The following is a 9,349-nucleotide window of genomic DNA, read 5'->3' on the forward strand; positions in this document are numbered from 1 at the left end:
TGCCAGGTTTGGATCTTGGGGGATTGTTCTAGTGAGCAACAATTATGCTTGTCTTAGTCAACCTTTATTCCTGTGCTCGTGTTTTGGATGTGAGAAATAAACAGGCTGTATTTGCACTTTGGAGGATGGACATTTGAATTATAGACATTTGATGTGCAGAACTGGACAAGAAAGCAAAGAGTAAAGAATAACAGGGTTTGAAGTGAAAATTGCTTGAGCAGTTACAAAATGCAGAGGATGTCCTTTCTCGGATGTTAATTTATTGAGTGTACAACAAAAACACTGGTATGGTTAGAAATAATTTGTAGTGCAACATTGAGAGACATAATGTATTACAAAATGAAAAATAAAGCCAGCCTAAAGATTGATTTTGTTCCTGAACAGGTCTGTTTAAACAACCATGTCAAACTTGATTAAAAATGTGCAATCATTTTTTCACAATAAATCATTCCTTAGTATCTAGCTCCAGTTTGTTTCATTTCATGTCATCTATATAGAATGGGGCAGGCAAGCATCGCAATTAAATCTATAAAACCTAAAACCATACTTATGTTAAAATAACTTCCTGTGGTTGATGTAACAGACCACACTATTAGGCCTAAAATTGGGCTTTGGAATACACTTTATGTACTTTAGAATAGTGTTTTCATCTGCAGATGCTTGGTAAATAATTAGGCAGACCTCCTCCTCCCCTAATTTGTGTGACGGACTTAAAAACTAGGCTGAATGATTTTGAGATGGGAGGAGTATTGCTTCTCAGCTTTGTGTCTTTAGGAGTTATATTTACATTGCTTTTTCTGAAATCGTTAGGTCTGAAAAAATGAAAGATTAAATGTATTCCAGGAACTGGAGCTTAAAAATGCCTTCTGCCAAATAGGCAAGGTTTGCAATGAAATCTCCCTTATCTCTACCAAGCAGCTCATCATTTAACCAGGAAATGGAAGGGAAGGACCATTCTCTCTCCATTCCTGTTTTCCATGCACAGAGAGGTTTGGATGGTTCCACCCTGAGGCTCAGCTAAATGCAGCGTTCAGGCTGGGACAACGTCCCATACCAGCCTGTGGGGCTGGACCGGGCAGGTCGAATGGTGGTGGGGAATGGCTGCACAGCAGCATGGCTGTCCCCCATGACACAGTCCTCCGTGCCCGTTGCACCACGCAGCATTAACAAGAGTCAACTGCCCACTTTGTCCTCTCGCTCTCCTGCCACAGTAAATATACACATGGCTGCCAGCCCACCCCTTCCCAGCAGTGTTCAGTCTTGCTTATCCCTCATGTCTTTCTGCTTTGGTGCCTGGCCATTGCTCCCACTCCACCTAGAGTCATGGAGCAGCAAAATATTGCTGTTTAAATGAATGTTCATGAAATGCTTCTCGTCCAGGGGCTGGGTGGAAGACTAGAAATGATCAGGAGGATCTGGGGGTTGCTGACAGGTTTCCCTGGAGTACAAGAAGGTCAGCTCTCCCAGGCTTCTCTCTTGGGTGCACTGTAACCATCTTCATAGTTCTTTCCTATATCTGGCATAATGTTTGTCACAGGATGATTTTCTGGCCGGGCTGAGGCATCCCGTAGCCCTTACGGTGCAGCAGAGCCTGTGGCACAGGCTCAATCACCATTTCAGCCAGCCCCTCCCAGTGCTATCACATGAAGCTCTTACCAGGGCGCTAATACTGTGGCTAACGATGTCTGTGTTCTTGAGGCACCTTAAGAAATCTGGCATATAGCCCACGGCTAGAGCTCAGATTCTGCAACAATAATGTTTACGTTGGCAGGCCTTTGAACAGAAACTTGCATTCACTCCAGCTGGCTGGTGTGATTCTAGCAATTAATTCAGCTTTTCCAGTGGCAAGTTTGTTGATACAGCTTGTTGCTCTTCCTGTTGCAAAACACATCAATAACTTGGAAAAAAACTGGCTAGACAGTCACAGAATCACAGAAATCAGAGGTGGGAAGGGACTTTTGGAAGTCATCTAGTCCAAGCCCCACTCAGAGCAGGGACAACTACAGCAGGTTACTCAGGGCAGCATCCAGTTGGGCTTTGAGTATCTCCAGGGATGGAGACTCTACAGCCTCTCTGGGCAACCTATTCCAGTGTTTGACCTCCTTCCTAGTAAAAACTTTTTATATTTAAATGGAGTTTCCTGTATTTCAATGCATGTCCATTGCCTCTTGTCCTCTCACTGAGTACCACCAAGAAGAGTCTGGCTCCATCTTCTTACTCCTTCATATCAGGGGTTTATACACATTGATAAGATCTTCCTGAACTTCACCAGGCTAAACAGTCCCAGCTCCTTCAGTCTCTCCTCATATGACAGATTCTCCAATCCATTAACCATCGTCGTGGTGCTTTCCTAGACTCATTCCAGTATGTCCATGTCTCTTTTGTACTGGAGAGCCCAAGACTGGACCCAGCACTGCAGATGTGGCCTCACCAGTGCTGAAGAGAGGAGAAGGATCACCTCCCTTGACGTGCTGGAGATGTTCTTCCTTATGCAGCCCTGGAGGCTGTTGGCCTTCTTTGCTGCAAGGTCACATTGCTGGCTCGTGGCCAGCTCATCGTCCACCAGGACCCCCAAGGCCTTTCCTGCAAAGCTGCTTTCCAACTGGGTGGCCTGAGCCTGTACTGGTACTTGGGCTTATTCATCTCTGGGTGCAGGACTTTGCAATTCTCTTTGTTGAACTTGATGAAATTGCTATTTGGCTGTTGTAAGTCTTTACAAAGAACCACTTGGGACAGAGCTGGAGAGATGGAGATTTAAGTATCTCAGGTTCCCACAAAATCCACATCGTTAGTTATCTAAGTTTTTTCCTTGTGACTCTCACATCATCCTGACCAAGTCATCATCCTGAGCTCTGGAGGCTGTCAGAAATCTGAAATGAGAACAAAAGCAATCCATACAATGATTAGCTTTGTTAAGTTTATATAGAAAGAGGAACTGCAGGTATTTAATTCTCCGTGTTGTAATCTGAGTCCTACAATTTTTTATTTCTAGCATTTCTGTTTTAACTACAGGAATTCTGCCCAAAAATAAATGTGTGTAATTAGAAGCTTCTTGGTTATGAATGAACCACTTATTTTCTGTATATTTATATAACCGAAATTAATCTTTTTCTCTGTATACTATGTTTTTTCTGCAAGGTTGTTCTTTCCAACAACAAGGCCTCACCACCTCTGCCCTCAGCTCACCTATGGTGAGGAAGTAGAGCATCCGTGTTGTTTCCCAAGTATACAAAATATAGCGAAATGCTGGCTGTGAAATGTCACCGACTGGAATCGCCATCAGATTGCCAAATGTCCTGAATACGTCCCATTTTTTTCTGTGCCTTTATCATGTTGCCTGTTATTTTGGGGATAGAAGGGACCTAGAGCTTCATGGAGCAGTCTGATAGTCCTCTTGGTTTCTTCCTTTACCTTTGCCATTCACCTTGGACAGTCGTCAATTCACGACGTGGATTTACACCCAGCTGTGAAGATTTGTTACTTTGGGCCCTACCTTGAATCCAGACTTCCTGGTCTATGATGGATGGCTCAGACAGTGCATTAAGGACATCAGGAGCATAATCCTGGTTTCTGGGGAGTCAATAATGAATATGCCTTTGTGTTGGAGGAGCCTGTATTTTCAACCCATTTGGAGGTCAGGAGTACCCAGGCCTGTTCTTTCATCCACACTGAGAAATTTAAGCACATTCAAAACCCTCTAGCTACCTTTCTTTACCCAAACTCACTAAGTAATTTTTAATAGATAAATGTAGTTTACTTACTTTTTTAATTCACTTCTTTGGTTTGAAATTTTTTTGGTTTCCTTCAGTTTTTATGCTGCAAATTTATCAATAACACCAAAAATTAGATTTATCAGTAAGGTGTGCAACTGAAATAACAATATTATAAAGTGGACGTAGCAAAGAAAGGAAGTAGAAACGTTGCTAAAATTTACTTAGGATATTTACGATTAATCTGCTCACTCCTAACTTCACTGTTCAAGCAGGTCCGGACGTAGGGTATTCATGGTACGGTAGTGTGAATCTCTTCACGTTCATGGAGATCTGGGCTGCAGCTCCGCTCCCTGCGTGGCTGGACATAGCCCAGTGCCTTGCTGTCTGGGTGCCCTGCAAGTACAGTGCCCCACGCCTCCCTGCTGGGACACTTCGATTCGGAGGGTGGAAGAAGGGGCTTGTGTTTGTTACTGGATTGAGATGCTTCCAGGCTAAAAAAGTGAAAAATTGTTTTCTTTAAACAAATGTGGTTTCATCTGACCTTCAGTAAATCTCCTAATTTCAGCTTTCCCCCTGCAAATTAGGTACTGTCAGACTAAGTTGGTTGGATACCAGGTGGTAGGATGGAAAACATAATTATTTAAAAAAAACCCCAAATCCTGCTTCATAGACAGAGCTCATCTCTTGTAAGTAGGTCAGAGCTGTTACAGAAAACGTAGTGGTAGTCATACTAACGATAGGCTCCGGTTTGTTTAATAGGTCCTGTTAACATTCAAGAATTTTTTTTCCTTTTAAAATTTCCATTTTGAAATCAGATGATTCATGATAATATGTTGTGGTTAACGTTGACCCGGCATCTCGGCAGCAGCACCGGGAAGCTGTGGTGGTGAATCCCGGTCCTCAGGTCTCTGAAGGAAGCACCCGTGAACGGGTCCCTGGGATTAAGCGGAGGCTTTAATGAAGCAGACTCCATTCTTCGGAGGGGTGAAGGGAGGTAAGGGAAGGTCCTGTTGCTTATGTGATTATTGCTAATTACTGTAATTGAACATCCTCATGACAGGAATATTTGGTGCCTGAGGTAAAGCTTGTTTGCTACCATTCCTTTTTTTCAACTGTCTCATGGTGCCCTCTCGAGGTAGGAGAGCAGCCCATTTTATTCGCTATTTTATGGCAGCTGGAACACAAACTGGAAACACAGACCCTGGTGAAGCAGCTGAGAAATTGCTGTTTGCTTTGAAAAACAAATTAAATTCGCTATAACTCCATGCAAATTCAGTGGTTTTTTGGATTCCATTTTAAAAAAGCACGCCAATCTCTTCGCCTCCAGCTTTTCCATGAGATCAAGCACTAGAAAGGACACAAAAAGCACGGGAGATGCTTCTTTGCCGTGCCCTGAGGCCATAAAGGTGCATTTCCCCGGAGTGCGAGCCAGCGGATCATTGCAAGGTTAAAGGCCAGCTGTTTCCACGCAGGAAGGGAACGCGTTTCCCACAACATGCTCTGGTGCCCTTGAAGTTTAGCACAAAATGCATCAGGAAACGCTGACATGTTTGGATACGAAAGTGGATTAGGAAACCTTAGGAAGGCCAGCCTTTGGGCTCAAGTCAAATAGAGGGTATTGTGCTTGCGGGGAAGGTCTGTGAGTGAGGTGCCTGTCCCTCCTGCTTGCGGGGAAGCTGAACACCTTGGATGTGATCACCACCTTACTGTGAAGGACTGCAAGCTGTAGGTTTCTCTTTTAAAGTGACTGTTAGATGCCTGGTCTTGAAATATCCCTTGCTAGGTGACAGCAGATTGTCCTTCCAAAAATGCCTCATCTAAAATCCAACAAGGAGCAAGGATTGGCAATACGGTGGGTCCTCAAGAGTCAGTGAATTAATCACTTTTGTTTTGGACTGGGATAGGGTTGATGCTGAGTGTTTGGGGCAAGGGCAGCCTGTCTGAGAGATGAGCATGCCATGGGTGCACGCTGATTTATTAGCAGTCTCCCTTACAGCTGAGCAGGATATATTTAACCTCACTGTGCAGCCTCTGCTGTCACCTTTTCACAGGATCCAACTGAGTCACTCCAGGCTGTTTCTATCTGATCCCATTCAATGCTGGTATGAGGGTTTCAGGAGATAGACACAGGAGGCAATTGCTGGCTGTATTTTGTTAAAGCCTGAGTCCTTTCAGACCTCCTGCCCCTTCCAGGTGCCCCGACAGCAACAGTCACTATAAAGTCCACTATGTCCATTTGACCAAAACCTCTGTTTCTTTGTTTCTGATGTACCTGTCAGACTAGAGGAGCACAGAGCGCTTGAGTTCAGAGCTGGGAGCAAGCAGAGGCTGTGGCACCCCGCGGAGGTATTTCACGCAGGACCTGTGCACCCACGAGCCCACCAACATGGTGAGGTGATGAATGCGACTCTACTTGGTTGTCTTAGCAAGCAGTGTGACCGCTTTTCTCCTCCTGGTAGCATGGCAGCTGTGATTTTCTGAGGCACCTGAACCAGCAGGCACCTGGGGAGCAAGATTTTCCCAATGAAGGTTTTTTTTCTCTGATTTTCCTCTGCTGCTATTACAGACTGCAGGCTTCATGAACTACAGCCCCTCCTCCATCCCGTCTTTTTATGTGCAGCTCAGTTTTGGAGTTCAGAAGGCTTTTCATGTGTTGATTTTGTGTCCATATTGGATACATTTTAAAAAATACTTTTTTTTTAAACGTCTCTGCTTCTCATAGATAACTTTTGATGGGGACAGTTGGAAATAAATGTAAACAAATGCTGAACAACATGCTGAATCTGAAGGCATAAATCCCCTCCACAGAGCTGTAAATTGAAGACTCAAAGCTCCCGTTGTGTTGAAAAGAGGGACTCTTGGGCCCGACACAGGGTAAGATGTTAATAAAACCTTTGTTCACTGTTACAATAGGGAACAGCTAAGTGTGGTTTGGGGTTTCTGCCAAGTTAACCCTGACTTATTCCCATTGTCACAAATACTGCTAAGAAACCCCTTAACATGTTATTAAAGATAAAGAATGAGAAACGGTTAATACTTTTCATTTTGAATGCTGTATTTAAAGCAAAAGCTTTCATTTTAAAAACATCCTTTATGCCCTTTCCCTGTTGCTAGACTAGGGGCTTTAAAGAAAATTCATATTTTATGTGGCATTAACTTTCTTTTTGTGGGGAAAAAACAAAGTTAGCTTAAATGGTCTTGAAACTGGCACTGTCTTTAATATTACTGGAGTCTTATTTTCTCTGAGATGAAAGTGCGGGTGTTCCGAGTCCCCCTGAACACATGGTAACCTGGCTTATTTGATTGTTTCCTTCCCTATGGTCTGTTGGGCTCTGCCCATCGGTGGTCTCTCGCCCTGTTGTTGTTAGCTCCTTGGAGCAGGAACCCTGTGCAGCACATTCAGATCCATGACCGGACAGAATTGCTATGATAATGTGAATAATAACAACAAAAAGTCATGGAAAAATAAGACAACATTCAATCAGCATTTCAACTTTTGATTTCTTCAGTGAAGAAAGGCGAAAGAGAGACAGCTTCTGTCTACAGTCCTGCCTTTCATTTGCAACTGTGCTGTTAGGGAATTGGAGGCTACTCAATACATGGTCTTGGAAACCCTTTGGGTGAGTATTAGGTTGGAGGAGGCGTTGTTTTAGGTGCATCTCCATGAGAAGCTGATAGTGGTATGATGACAAGTAGTATTATGTTGACAACTAGGGAAGAAAGGAAGGAGAGAGGTGGCAGGTGTACCTGGGTACTCTCTGGTCAGGTCAGGATGTCTTGAGCGTCGGGGCCACAGAGGGCCAATAGTGTCATGTTTAAAAAGCAGGCTGGCAGAATACCCTGGGGTGACAGTCACATTCCTTCCAGCCCTCATACCCTCCTCTGCGCTCCTCTGTGCCACCCACTCATCTAAGGAAAGGTGGCATCTTTATTCTGGTAGAATTAACTAATCAAAATATGCTGTTGGTGATTTCAATTATAAATGTTTCCTCCCATTCTTACAATGTTTCCACTTGTTTTCTTGGCAGGACCTTGAGGATCTCTCCCGAGAGTTCCTTTCACATAGATATGCACAGAATGAATAGTTTATCTCCAGCTCCTGCTGACTTTCATGAATAATTTGATGTAAAAAGGTAAGGTGGACTTCTGCTTTGTCGGATAACTTGGGAGTACCAGCTTCTAATATTCCAGCCACAGACTGAAACAGACTTTCTAGTTTTAGAGGCCAGAGTGGCCACTCTGGCTTCCACTCACCTGCAACCTTTCTTGGAAATTTCCAATACCTACCTTTCCCTCCTTTAACTACCTGGCTGCTTTGGGCTCCCCCAAAAATGAGAGAGGGTCTAGGGCTTCCAGCTGGCAGAACTTGTCTTGTGAATGAAAGCTATTTACTTAAACAAAGAAGATTTGGTGAGACATATGAACGTGATTTTTACTGTTTCTTGTTTACCTCCCCAGGTATATGCCAGAAAATATTGTGGTCACTCCTGAAGGTGAGCAGCTTGTTTCACAGGGTGTATTCATCTGCCCAGCCTCATTGAAGGCAAACAGAATTGCTTATCTGAGCAATGTCACACATGTGCCTAAATGATTGCAAGAGACTGAAAGGAGTTGGGAGTAGAAATAATAGCACTACTTCATCTCCCACAGAGCAGCGCCAACAAAATAATGAAGCCATGTGAATAAAGAACCAACATAATAATCAAGCTCTAACCATTTTTGGAAAATTAGCACTTCTTCCATAACAGTAACGGCTGCTGGGAAAATGGTACAAAATATTAACTGTCAGGTTAAGCACACCTTAATCAACATGTGCTGAGTCCCACTGATGTGTCCTCAAACCTGTTACTTAAGTACTTGTTAAGGCCAATTAAATAAACAAAATTTTAAAGCCTAATAGCATAAACCACATAAATAGCATAAAAGAGCCATAATAGTTGAATGGGTGGGTGTTTAGCCCTTCTTGATTTAAAACAGTGAAGTGAAAAATGTTGGAGCCCTTGAAGGTGATTTTGAAGACGAGGAAGTGACTGTGCTACACAAACAGCAATCAGAGACAATTAAGAGAACTGGGACAAGTGCCTCATTCTCTCCGCAGACTGCATGGGAAATTGCGCTTTACATTTCAGTCTCGTTGCATTTCAAATAAGGCCCCCAGCTATGTAATTTTTCAAGTCCAACTCAAATCAAAAGATATTGCTTAAAATCTTCCTATTACTCCAGAAGTGAAAGGAATGATTGTCTATGCTGATGAGCCTGGAAGATTGTCTTGGAAAGAATTTGACAGTTTTGTCTCCCAGTCCCATTATAATGTTATTACTGCCCCTGAAGAAGACCGACAGAGCCTGAATACCAGTGTAAGTATGGGGGTAGTTTAGGATGGCTCTCTGCCACTGCAGATTTCATGTTGTTTCTCTGCGCAGTAGAGAAACTGTGTGCTACACTGTGCATGTGTTTTGTTTTAAAGCTTAGTCCGATGAAGAATCTTAGTGACACTGTGTAATAGCAAAAGAGCAGAAAATACAAGCAAGCTAAAAAAAAACCCTCCATTAAAAAATGGAAAGAATGAAAATAGGGAAATTTGGAAATCATTATCCATATCTAATTATAACCCTATCCCTATGCAGAATGTACCA

Source organism: Ciconia boyciana, chromosome 6 (assembly GCF_034638445.1).
Source record: "Ciconia boyciana chromosome 6, ASM3463844v1, whole genome shotgun sequence".
Taxonomy (NCBI): domain Eukaryota; kingdom Metazoa; phylum Chordata; class Aves; order Ciconiiformes; family Ciconiidae; genus Ciconia; species Ciconia boyciana.